At 39.3% G+C, this 12,210-nt stretch overlaps 16 pseudogenes; all 16 read left to right on the forward strand.

Moving 5' to 3' along the window:
- Nucleotides 1-96: 96 nt before the first annotated feature.
- On the forward strand, nt 97-215 carry LOC113084604 (uncharacterized; annotated as a pseudogene).
- A 371-nt stretch (nt 216-586) lies between these two features.
- LOC113084608 (uncharacterized) lies at nt 587-705 on the forward strand (annotated as a pseudogene).
- A 785-nt stretch (nt 706-1,490) lies between these two features.
- LOC113084629 (uncharacterized) lies at nt 1,491-1,609 on the forward strand (annotated as a pseudogene).
- Nucleotides 1,610-2,156: 547 nt separating this feature from the next.
- LOC113084641 (uncharacterized) lies at nt 2,157-2,275 on the forward strand (annotated as a pseudogene).
- A 499-nt stretch (nt 2,276-2,774) lies between these two features.
- Nucleotides 2,775-2,893, forward strand: LOC113084652 (uncharacterized; annotated as a pseudogene).
- A 557-nt stretch (nt 2,894-3,450) lies between these two features.
- On the forward strand, nt 3,451-3,568 carry LOC113084606 (uncharacterized; annotated as a pseudogene).
- Nucleotides 3,569-4,868: 1,300 nt separating this feature from the next.
- Nucleotides 4,869-4,986, forward strand: LOC113084616 (uncharacterized; annotated as a pseudogene).
- A 547-nt stretch (nt 4,987-5,533) lies between these two features.
- LOC113084663 (uncharacterized) lies at nt 5,534-5,652 on the forward strand (annotated as a pseudogene).
- A 488-nt stretch (nt 5,653-6,140) lies between these two features.
- Nucleotides 6,141-6,259, forward strand: LOC113084650 (uncharacterized; annotated as a pseudogene).
- A 567-nt stretch (nt 6,260-6,826) lies between these two features.
- On the forward strand, nt 6,827-6,945 carry LOC113084643 (uncharacterized; annotated as a pseudogene).
- A 374-nt stretch (nt 6,946-7,319) lies between these two features.
- LOC113084609 (uncharacterized) lies at nt 7,320-7,438 on the forward strand (annotated as a pseudogene).
- Nucleotides 7,439-8,232: 794 nt separating this feature from the next.
- Nucleotides 8,233-8,351, forward strand: LOC113084611 (uncharacterized; annotated as a pseudogene).
- Nucleotides 8,352-8,899: 548 nt separating this feature from the next.
- Nucleotides 8,900-9,018, forward strand: LOC113084619 (uncharacterized; annotated as a pseudogene).
- Nucleotides 9,019-9,505: 487 nt separating this feature from the next.
- Nucleotides 9,506-9,624, forward strand: LOC113084651 (uncharacterized; annotated as a pseudogene).
- Nucleotides 9,625-10,913: 1,289 nt separating this feature from the next.
- Nucleotides 10,914-11,032, forward strand: LOC113084620 (uncharacterized; annotated as a pseudogene).
- Nucleotides 11,033-11,581: 549 nt separating this feature from the next.
- Nucleotides 11,582-11,700, forward strand: LOC113084621 (uncharacterized; annotated as a pseudogene).
- Nucleotides 11,701-12,210: the final 510 nt, after the last annotated feature.

Genomic DNA, 12,210 nt, shown 5'->3' on the forward strand with positions numbered 1-12,210 from the left:
ATCTTTAAGCTTTAGGGTTTTCTTTCCTACTTATATAATGTACCGGCGATTAGATTGGCTGATCTTTAAATAGCTCTCTCTTTGCAGCCAGTCTTCGCTTATGGCCATACCACCCTGGCTATGCCAGATCATGTCTGAGCTCGGAAGCTAAGCAGGTTTGGGCCTGGTTAGTAATTGGATGGGAGACCCCCTGGTAATACCAGTTGCTTTAAGATTTTTGTAAATTTTTCACAAATTATATAAATAATCTTGAAAAAAAAAAAAGAGTCAATGCCCATTCTTTGAATCTTAGCAGTCATGGACCTGTTTAGTGTCTGGATGGGAGACCGCCTCGGAATACCAGGTGCTCTAATATTATTGGAAATTTATTACTAATTATATAATATCTAAAAAAAAAAAAAAAAAAAAAAAAGAGTCAATGCCCGATCTCTTAATCTTAGCAGGTATTGCCTGGTTAGTGCTTGGATGGGAGACCGCCTGGGAATACCAGGTGCTTTAAGCTTTTAGGTTTTCTTTCCTACTTATATAATGTACCGGCGATTAGATTGACTGATCTTTAAATAGCTCTCTCTTTGCAGCAGTCTTCGCTTATGGCCATACCACCCTGGCTATGCCAGATCATGTCTGAGCTCGGAAACTAAGCAGGTTTCGGCCTGGTTAGTAATTGGATGGGAGACCCCCTGGTAATACCAGTTGCTTTAAGATTTTTGGAAATTTTTCACAATTATATAATAATCTGCAAGAAAAAAAGAAAGGAGTCAATGCCCCATATCTGAATCTTAGCAGGTATGGGCCTGGTTAGTAATTGGATGGGAGACACCCTGGTAATACCAGTTGCTTTAAGATTTTTGGAAATTTTTCACAAATTATATAATAATTTTGAAAAAAAAAAAAAAAGTCAATGCCCGATCTCTGAATAATAGCAGGTTTGCCTGGTTAGTACTTGGATGGAAGACGGCGGGAAATACCAGTTGCTGTAATATTTTTGGCAATTTTTTACTAATTACATAAAAATCTTGCAAAAAAAAAAAAAAAGTAAATGCCCAATCTTTGAATCTTAGGAGGTATGGACCTGTTTAGTGCTTGGATGGGAGACCGCCTCGGAATACCATTTGCTGTAATATTTTTGGAAATTTGTACTAATTATATATTATCTTGAAACAAAAAGAGTCAATGCCCAATCTTTGAATCTTAGCATCTATGGACCTGTTTAGTGTTTGGATGGGAGACCGCCTCGGAAAACCAGGTGCTCTAATATTATTGGAAATGTATTACTAATTAATAATAATCTTTAAAAAAAAAAAAAAAAAAAAAAAAAGAGTCAATGCCCGATCTCTTAATCTTAGCAGGTATTGGCCTGGTTACTGCTTGATGGGACCGCCTGGGAATACCAGGTGCTTTAAGCTTTAGGGTTTTCTTTCCTACTTATATAATGTACCGGCGATTAGATTGGCTGATCTTTAAATAGCTCTCTCTTTGCAGCAGTCTTCGCTTATGGCCATACCACCCTGGCTATGCCAGATCATGTCTGAGCTCGGAAGCTAAGCAGGTTTGGGCCTGGTTAGTAATTGGATGGGAGACCCCCTGGTAATACCAGTTGCTTTAAGATTTTTAAATTTTTCACAAATTATATAATAATCTTGAAAAAAAAAAAGAGTCAATGCCCATTCTTTGAATCTTAGCAGTCATGGACCTGTGTAGTGTTTGGATGGGAGACCCCTGGTAATACCAGGTGCTCTAATATTATTGGAAATTTATTACTAATTATATAATAATCTTAAAAAAAAAAAGAGCCAATGCCCGATCTCTTAATCTTAGCAGGTATTGGCCTGGTTAGTGCTTGGATGGGAGACCGCCTGGGAATACCAGGTGCTGTAAGCTTTTGGGTTTTCATTCCTACTTATATAATGTATGGGCGATTTGATTGGCTGATCTTTAAATAGTCCTCTCTTTGCAGTATCCTTCGCTTGCGACCGTAACAACCTGGCTATGCCTGATCTGTCTGACTCGGAAGCTAAGCAGGTTTGGTCCTGTATAATGTACCGGCGATTAGATTGGCTGATCTTTAAGCTTTAGGGTTTTCTTTCCTACTTATATAATGTACCGGCGATTAGATTGGCTGATCTTTAAATAGCTCTCTCTTTGCAGCAGTCTTCGCTTATGGCCATACCACCCTGGCTATGCCAGATCATGTCTGAGCTCGGAAGCTAAGCAGGTTTGGGCCTGGTTAGTAATTGGATGGGAGACCCCCTGGTAATACCAGTTGCTTTAAGATTTTTGTAAATTTTTCACAAATTATATAATAATCTTGAAAAAAAAAGAGTCAATGCCCATTCTTTGAATCTTAGCAGTCATGGACCTGTGTAGTGATTTGTGTGGAGACTGGAATCATGATACCCCTGGTAATACCAGGTGCTCTAATATTATTGGAAATTTATTACTAATTATATAATAATCTTAAAAAAAAGAGCCAATGCCTGATCTCTTAATCTTAGCAGGTATTGGCCTGGTTAGTGCTTGGATGGAGACCGCCTGGGAATACCAGGTGCTGTAAGCTTTTGGGTTTTCATTCCTACTTATATAATGTATGGGCGATTTGATTGGCTGATCTTTAAATAGTCCTCTCTTTGCAGTATCCTTCGCTTGCGACCGTAACAACCTGGCTATGCCTGATCTCGTCTGCTCTCGGAAGCTAAGCAGGTTTGGTCCTGTATAAATGTACCGGCGATTAGATTGGCTGATCTTTAAATAGCTCTCTCTTTGCAGCAGTCTTCGCTTATGGCCATACCACCCTGGCTATGCCAGATCATGTCTGAGCTCGGAAGCTAAGCAGGTTTGGGCCTGGTTAGTAATTGGATGGGAGACCCCCTGGTAATACCAGTTGCTTTAAGATTTTTGTAAATTTTTCACAAATTATATAATAATCTTGAAAAAAAAAAAGAGTCAATGCCCATTCTTTGAATCTTAGCAGTCATGGACCTGTTTAGTGTTTGGATGGGAGACCGCCTCGGTAATACCAGGTGCTCTAATATTATTGGAAATTTATTACTAATTATATAATAATCTTAAAAAAAAAAAAAAAAAGAGCCAATGCCCGATCTCTTAATCTTAGCAGGTATTGGCCTGGTTAGTGCTTGGATGGGAGACCGCCTAGGAATACCAGGTGCTGTAAGCTTTTGGGTTTTCATTCCTACTTATATAATGTATGGGCGATTTGATTGGCTGATCTTTAAATAGTCCTCTCTTTGCAGTATCCTTCGCTTGCGACCGTAACAACCTGGCTATGCCTGATCTCGTCTGCTCTCGGAAGCTAAGCAGGTTTGGTCTGTATAATGTACCGGCGATTAGATTGGCTGATCTTAAGCTTTAGGGTTTTCTTTCCTACTTATATAATGTACCGGCGATTAGATTGGCTGATCTTTAAATAGCTCTCTCTTTGCAGCAGTCTTCGCTTATGGCCATACCACCCTGGCTATGCCAGATCATGTCTGAGCTCGGAAGCTAAGCAGGTTTGGGCCTGGTTAGTAATTGGATGGGAGACCCCTGGTAATACCAGTTGCTTTAAGAAGTTTTTGTAAAATTTTTCACAAATTATATAATAATCTTGAAAAAAAAAAAAGAGTCAATGCCCATCTTTTGAATCGGTAGGGCAGTCATGGACGCTGTTCAGGTGTCTGGATGGGAGACCGCCTACGGAATACAGGTGCTCTAATATTATTGGAAATTTATTACTAATTATAAATAATCTAAAAAAAAAAAAAAAAAAAAGAGTCAATGCCCGATCTCTTAATCTTAGCAGGTATTGGCTGCCTGCGTTATGCTTGGGATGGGGAGACGCCTGGGCAATACCAGGTGCTTTAAGCTTTAGGGTTTCTTTCCTACTTATATAATGTACCGCGGCGATTAGATTGACTGATCTTTAAATAGCTCTCTCTTTGCAGCAGTCTTCGCTTATGGCCATACCACCTGGCTTATGCCAGATCATGTCTGAGCTCGGAAACTAAGCGAGGTTTCGGCCTGGTTAGTAATTGGATGGGAGACCCGCCTGGTAATACCAGTTGCTTTAAGATTTTTGGAAATTTTTCACAAATTATATAATAATCTTGCAAGAAAAACAAGAAAGGAGTCAATGCCGCCATATCTGAATCTTAGCAGGTAATGGGCCTGGTTAGTAATTGGATGGGAAGACACCCTGGTATACCAGTTGCTTTAAGATTTTTGGAAATTTTTCACAAATTATATAATAATTTTGAAAAAAAAAAAAGTCAATGCCCGATCTCTGAATAATAGCAGGTTTTGCCTGGTTAGTACTTGGATGGAAGACGGCCGGGAAATACCAGTTGCTGTAATATTTTTGGCAATTTTTACTAATTACATAAAAATCTTGCAAAAAAAAAAAAAAAATAGTAAATGCCCAATCTTTGAATCTTAGGAGGTATGGACCTGTTTAGTGCTTGGATGGGAGACCGCCTCGGAATACCATTTGCTGTAATATTTTTGGAAATTTGTACTAATTATATAATTACTCTTGAAACAAAAGAGTCAATGCCCAATCTTTGAATCTTAGCATCTATGGACCTGTTTAGTGTTTGGATGGGAGACCCGCCTCGGAAAACCAGGTGCTCTAATATTATTGGAAATGTATTACTAATTATATAATAATCTTTAAAAAAAAAAAAAAAAAAAAAAAAAAGAGTCAATGCCCGATCTCTTAATCTTAGCAGGTATTGGCCTGGTTACTGCTTGGATGGGAGACCGCCTGGGAATACCAGGTGCTTTAAGCTTTAGGGTTTTCTTTCCTACTTATATAATGTACCGGCGATTAGATTGGCTGATCTTTAAATAGCTCTCTCTTTGCAGCAGTCTTCGCTTATGGCCATACCACCCTGGCTATGCCAGATCATGTCTGAGCTCGGAAGCTAAGCAGGTTTGGGCCTGGTTAGTAATTGGATGGAGACCCCCTGGTAATACCAGTTGCTTTAAGATTTTTGTAAATTTTTCACAAATCATATAATAATCTTGAAAAAAAAAAGAGTCAATGCCCATTCTTTGAATCTTAGCAGTCATGGACTTGTGTAGTGTTTGGATGGGAGACCCCCTGGTAATACCAGGTGCTCTAATGTTATTGGAAATTTATTACTAATTATATAATAATCTTTAAAAAAAGAGCCAATGCCCGATCTCTTAATCTTAGCAGGTATTGGCCTGGTTAGTGCTTGGATGGGAGACCGCCTAGGAATACCAGGTGCTGTAAGCTTTTGGGTTTTCATTCCTACTTATATAATGTATGGGCGATTTGATTGGCTGATCTTTAAATAGTCCTCTCTTTGCAGTATCCTTCGCTTGCGACCGTAACAACCTGGCTATGCCTGATCTCGTCTGCTCTCGGAAGCTAAGCAGGTTTGGTCCTGTATAATGTACCGGCGATTAGATTGGCTGATCTTTAAGCTTTAGGGTTTCTTTCCTACTTATATAATGTACCGGCGATTAGATTGGCTGATCTTTAAATAGCTCTCTCTTTGCAGCAGTCTTCGCTTATGGCCATACCACCCTGGCTATGCCAGATCATGTCTGAGCTCGGAAGCTAAGCAGGTTTGGGCCTGGTTAGTAATTGGATGGGAGACCCCCTGGTAATACCAGTTGCTTTAAGATTTTTGTAAATTTTTCACAAATTATATAATAATCTTGAAAAAAAAAGAGTCAATGCCCATTCTTTGAATCTTAGCAGTCATGGACCTGTGTAGTGTTTGGATGGGAGACCCCCTGGTAATACCAGGTGCTCTAATATTATTGGAAATTTATTACTAATTATATAATAATCTTAAAAAAAAAGAGCCAATGCCTGATCTCTTAATCTTAGCAGGTATTGGCCTGGTTAGTGCTTGGATGGGAGACCGCCTGGGAATACCAGGTGCTGTAAGCTTTTGGGTTTTCATTCCTACTTATATAATGTATGGGCGATTTGATTGGCTGATCTTTAAATAGTCCTCTCTTTGCAGTATCCTTCGCTTGCGACCGTAACAACCTGGCTATGCCTGATCTCGTCTGCTCTCGGAAGCTAAGCAGGTTTGGTCCTGTATAATGTACCCGGCGATTAGATTGGCTGATCTTTAAATAGCTCTCTCTTTGCAGCAGTCTTCGCTTATGGCCATACCACCCTGGCTATGCCAGATCATGTCTGAGCTCGGAAGCTAAGCAGGTGTGGGCCTGGTTAGTAATTGGATGGGAGACCCCCTGGTAATACCAGTTGCTTTAAGATTTTTGTAAATTTTTCACATATTATATAATAATCTTGAAAACAAAAAGAGTCAATGCCCATTCTTTGAATCTTAGCAGTCATGGACCTGTTTTAGTGTCTGGATGGGAGACCGCCTCGGAACACCAGGTGCTCTAATATTATTGGAAATTTATTACTAATTATATAATAATCTTAAAAAAAAAAAAAAAAAAAAAAAAAAAGAGTCAATGCCCGATCTCTTAATCTTAGCAGGTATTGGCCTGGTTAGTGCTTGGATGGGAGACCGCCTAGGAATACCAGGTGCTGTAAGCTTTTGGGTTTTCATTCCTACTTATATAATGTATGGGCGATTTGATTGGCTGATCTTTAAATAGTCCTCTCTTTGCAGTATCCTTCGCTTGCGACCGTAACAACCTGGCTATGCCTGATCTCGTCTGCTCTCGGAAGCTAAGCAGGTTTGGTCCTGTATAATGTACCGGCGATTAGATTGGCTGATCTTAAGCTTTAGGGTTTTCTTTCCTACTTATATAATGTACCGGCGATTAGATTGGCTGATCTTTAAATAGCTCTCTCTTTGCAGCAGTCTTCGCTTATGGCCATACCACCCTGGCTATGCCAGATCATGTCTGAGCTCGGAAGCTAAGCAGGTTTGGGCCTGGTTAGTAATTGGATGGGAGACCCCCTGGTAATACCAGTTGCTTTAAGAGTTTTTGTAAATTTTTTCACAAATTATATAATAATCTTGAAAAAAAAAAAAGAGTCAATGCCCATTCTTTGAATCTTAGCAGTCATGGACCTGTTCAGTGTCTGGATGGGAGACCGCCTCGGAATACCAGGTGCTCTAATATTATTGGAAATTTATTACTAATTATATAATAATCTAAAAAAAAAAAAAAAAAAAAAAAAGAGTCAATGCCCGATCTCTTAATCTTAGCAGGTATTGGCCTGGTTAGTGCTTGGATGGGAGACCGCCTGGGAATACCAGGTGCTTTAAGCTTTAGGGTTTTCTTTCCTACTTATATAATGTACCGGCGATTAGATTGACTGATCTTTAAATAGCTCTCTCTTTGCAGCAGTCTTCGCTTATGGCCATACCACCCTGGCTATGCCAGATCATGTCTGAGCTCGGAAACTAAGCAGGTTTCGGCCTGGTTAGTAATTGGATGGGAGACCCCCTGGTAATACCAGTTGCTTTAAGATTTTTGGAAATTTTTCACAAATTATATAATAATCTTGCAAGAAAACAAGAAAGGAGTCAATGCCCCATATCTGAATCTTAGCAGGTATGGGCCTGGTTAGTAATTGGATGGGAGACACCCTGGTAATACCAGTTGCTTTAAGATTTTTGGAAATTTTTCACAAATTATATAATAATTTTGAAAAAAAAAAAAAAGTCAATGCCCGATCTCTGAATAATAGCAGGTTTTGCCTGGTTAGTACTTGGATGGAAGACGGCCGGGAAATACCAGTTGCTGTAATATTTTTGGCAATTTTTACTAATTACATAAAAATCTTGCAAAAAAAAAAAAAAAATAGTAAATGCCCAATCTTTGAATCTTAGGAGGTATGGACCTGTTTAGTGCTTGGATGGGAGACCGCCTCGGAATACCATTTGCTGTAATATTTTTGGAAATTTGTACTAATTATATAATTATCTTGAAACAAAAAGAGTCAATGCCCAATCTTTGAATCTTAGCATCTATGGACCTGTTTAGTGTTTGGATGGGAGACCGCCTCGGAAAACCAGGTGCTCTAATATTATTGGAAATGTATTACTAATTATATAATAATCTTTAAAAAAAAAAAAAAAAAAAAAAAAGAGTCAATGCCCGATCTCTTAATCTTAGCAGGTATTGGCCTGGTTACTGCTTGGATGGGAGACCGCCTGGGAATACCAGGTGCTTTAAGCTTTAGGGTTTTCTTTCCTACTTATATAATGTACCGGCGATTAGATTGGCTGATCTTTAAATAGCTCTCTCTTTGCAGCAGTCTTCGCTTATGGCCATACCACCCTGGCTATGCCAGATCATGTCTGAGCTCGGAAGCTAAGCAGGTTTGGGCCTGGTTAGTAATTGGATGGGAGACCCCCTGGTAATACCAGTTGCTTTAAGATTTTTGTAAATTTTTCACAAATCATATAATAATCTTGAAAAAAAAAAGAGTCAATGCCCATTCTTTGAATCTTAGCAGTCATGGACTTGTGTAGTGTTTGGATGGGAGACCCCCTGGTAATACCAGGTGCTCTAATGTTATTGGAAATTTATTACTAATTATATAATAATCTTTAAAAAAAGAGCCAATGCCCGATCTCTTAATCTTAGCAGGTATTGGCCTGGTTAGTGCTTGGATGGGAGACCGCCTAGGAATACCAGGTGCTGTAAGCTTTTGGGTTTTCATTCCTACTTATATAATGTATGGGCGATTTGATTGGCTGATCTTTAAATAGTCCTCTCTTTGCAGTATCCTTCGCTTGCGACCGTAACAACCTGGCTATGCCTGATCTCGTCTGCTCTCGGAAGCTAAGCAGGTTTGGTCCTGTATAATGTACCGGCGATTAGATTGGCTGATCTTTAAGCTTTAGGGTTTTCTTTCCTACTTATATAATGTACCGGCGATTAGATTGGCTGATCTTTAAATAGCTCTCTCTTTGCAGCAGTCTTCGCTTATGGCCATACCACCCTGGCTATGCCAGATCATGTCTGAGCTCGGAAGCTAAGCAGGTTTGGGCCTGGTTAGTAATTGGATGGGAGACCCCCTGGTAATACCAGTTGCTTTAAGATTTTTGTAAATTTTTCACAAATTATATAATAATCTTGAAAAAAAAAAGAGTCAATGCCCATTCTTTGAATCTTAGCAGTCATGGACCTGTGTAGTGTTTGGATGGGAGACCCCCTGGTAATACCAGGTGCTCTAATATTATTGGAAATTTATTAATAATTATATAATAATCTTAAAAAAAAGAGCCAATGCCTGATCTCTTAATCTTAGCAGGTATTGGCCTGGTTAGTGCTTGGATGGGAGACCGCCTGGGAATACCAGGTGCTGTAAGCTTTTGGGTTTTCATTCCTACTTATATAATGTATGGGCGATTTGATTGGCTGATCTTTAAATAGTCCTCTCTTTGCAGTATCCTTCGCTTGCGACCGTAACAACCTGGCTATGCCTGATCTCGTCTGCTCTCGGAAGCTAAGCAGGTTTGGTCCTGTATAATGTACCGGCGTTTAGATTGGCTGATCTTTAAATAGCTCTCTCTTTGCAGCAGTCTTCGCTTATGGCCATACCACCCTGGCTATGCCAGATCATGTCTGAGCTCGGAAGCTAAGCAGGTGTGGGCCTGGTTAGTAATTGGATGGGAGACCCCCTGGTAATACCAGTTGCTTTAAGATTTTTGTAAATTTTTCACAAATGATATAATAATCTTGCAAAAAAAAAAAGAGTCAATGCCCATTCTTTGAATCTTAGCAGTCATGGACTTGTTTAGTGTCTGGATGGGAGACCGCCTCGGAATACCAGGTGCTCTAATATTATTGGAAATTTATTACTAATTATATAATAATCTAAAAAAAAAAAAAAAAAAAAAAAAAAAAAGAGTCAATGCCCGATCTCTTAATCTTAGCAGGTATTGGCCTGGTTAGTGCTTGGATGGGAGACCGTCTGGGAATACCAGGTGCTTTAAGCTTTAGGGTTTTCTTTCCTACTTATATAATGTACCGGCGATTAGATTGACTGATCTTTAAATAGCTCTCTCTTTGCAGCAGTCTTCGCTTATGGCCATACCACCCTGGCTATGCCAGATCATGTCTGAGCCCGGAAACTAAGCAGGTTTCGGCCTGGTTAGTAATTGGATGGGAGACCCCCTGGTAATACCAGTTGCTTTAAGATTTTTGGAAATTTTTCACAAATTATATAATAATCTTGCAAGAAAAAAAGAAAGGAGTCAATGCCCCATATCTGAATCTTAGCAGGTATGGGCCTGGTTAGTAATTGGATGGGAGACACCCTGGTAATACCAGTTGCTTTAAGATTTTTGGAAATTTTTCACAAATTATGTAATAATTTTGAAAAAAAAAAAAGTCAATGCCCGATCTCTGAATAATAGCAGGTTTTGCCTGGTTAGTACTTGGATGGAAGACGGCCGGGAAATACCAGTTGCTGTAATATTTTTGGCAATTTTTACTAATTACATAAAAATCTTGCAAAAAAAAAAAAAAAGAGTAAATGCCCAATCTTTGAATCTTAGGAGGTATGGACCTGTTTAGTGCTTGGATGGGAGACCGCCTCGGAATACCATTTGCTGTAATATTTTTGGAAATTTGTACTAATTATATTATTATCTTGAAACAAAAAGAGTCAATGCCCAATCTTTGAATCTTAGCAGCTATGGACCTGTTTAGTGTTTGGATGGGAGACCGCCTCGGAAAACCAGGTGCTCTAATATTATTGGAAATGTATTACTAATTATATAATAATCTTTAAAAAAAAAAAAAAAAAAAAAAAAAAGAGTCAATGCCCGATCTCTTAATTTTAGCAGGTATTGGCCTGGTTACTGCTTGGATGGGAGACCGCCTGGGAATACCAGGTGCTTTAAGCTTTAGGGTTTTCTTTCCTACTTATATAATGTACCGGCGATTAGATTGGCTGATCTTTAAATAGCTCTCTCTTTGCAGCAGTCTTCGCTTATGGCCATACCACCCTGGCTATGCCAGATCATGTCTGAGCTCGGAAGCTAAGCAGGTTTGGGCCTGGTTAGTAATTGGATGGGAGACCCCCTGGTAATACCAGTTGCTTTAAGATTTTTGTAAATTTTTCACAAATCATATGATAATCTTAAAAAAAAAAAGAGTCAATGCCCATTCTTTGAATCTTAGCAGTCATGGACTTGTGTAGTGTTTGGATGGGAGACCCCCTGGTAATACCAGGTGCTCTAATGTTATTGGAAATTTATTACTAATTATATAATAATCTTTAAAAAAAAGAGCCAATGCCCGATCTCTTAATCTTAGCAGGTATTGGCCTGGTTAGTGCTTGGATGGGAGACCGTCTAGGAATACCAGGTGCTGTAAGCTTTTGGGTTTTCATTCCTACTTATATAATGTATGGGCGATTTGATTGGCTGATCTTTAAATAGTCCTCTCTTTGCAGTATCCTTCGCTTGTGACCGTAACAACCTGGCTATGCCTGATCTCGTCTGCTCTCGGAAGCTAAGCAGGTTTGGTCCTGTATAATGTACCGGCGATTAGATTGGCTGATCTTTAAGCTTTAGGGTTTTCTTTCCTACTTATATAATGTACCGGCGATTAGATTGGCTGATCTTTAAATAGCTCTCTCTTTGCAGCAGTCTTCGCTTATGGCCATACCACCCTGGCTATGCCAGATCATGTCTGAGCTCGGAAGCTAAGCAGGTTTGGGCCTGGTTAGTAATTGGATGGGAGACCCCCTGGTAATACCAGTTGCTTTAAGATTTTTGTAAATTTTTCACAAATTATATAATAATCTTGAAAAAAAAAAGAGTCAATGCCCATTCTTTGAATCTTAGCAGTCATGGACCTGTGTAGTGTTTGGATGGGAGACCCCCTGGTAATACCAGGTGCTCTAATATTATTGGAAATTTATTACTAATTATATAATAATCTTAAAAAAAAAGAGCCAATGCCTGATCTCTTAATCTTAGCAGGTATTGGCCTGGTTAGTGCTTGGATGGGAGACCGCCTGGGAATACCAGGTGCTGTAAGCTTTTGGGTTTTCATTCCTACTTATATAATGTATGGGCGATTTGATTGGCTGATCTTTAAATAGTCCTCTCTTTGCAGTATCCTTCGCTTGCGACCGTAACAACCTGGCTATGCCAGATCATGTCTGAGCTCGGAAGCTAAGCAGGTTTGGGCCTGGTTAGTAATTGGATGGGAGACCCCCTGGTAATACCAGTTGCTTTAAGATTTTTGTAAATTTTTCACAAATTATATAATAATCTT

Source organism: Carassius auratus, unplaced genomic scaffold (genome assembly GCF_003368295.1).
Source record: "Carassius auratus strain Wakin unplaced genomic scaffold, ASM336829v1 scaf_tig00040419, whole genome shotgun sequence".
NCBI lineage: Eukaryota > Metazoa > Chordata > Actinopteri > Cypriniformes > Cyprinidae > Carassius > Carassius auratus.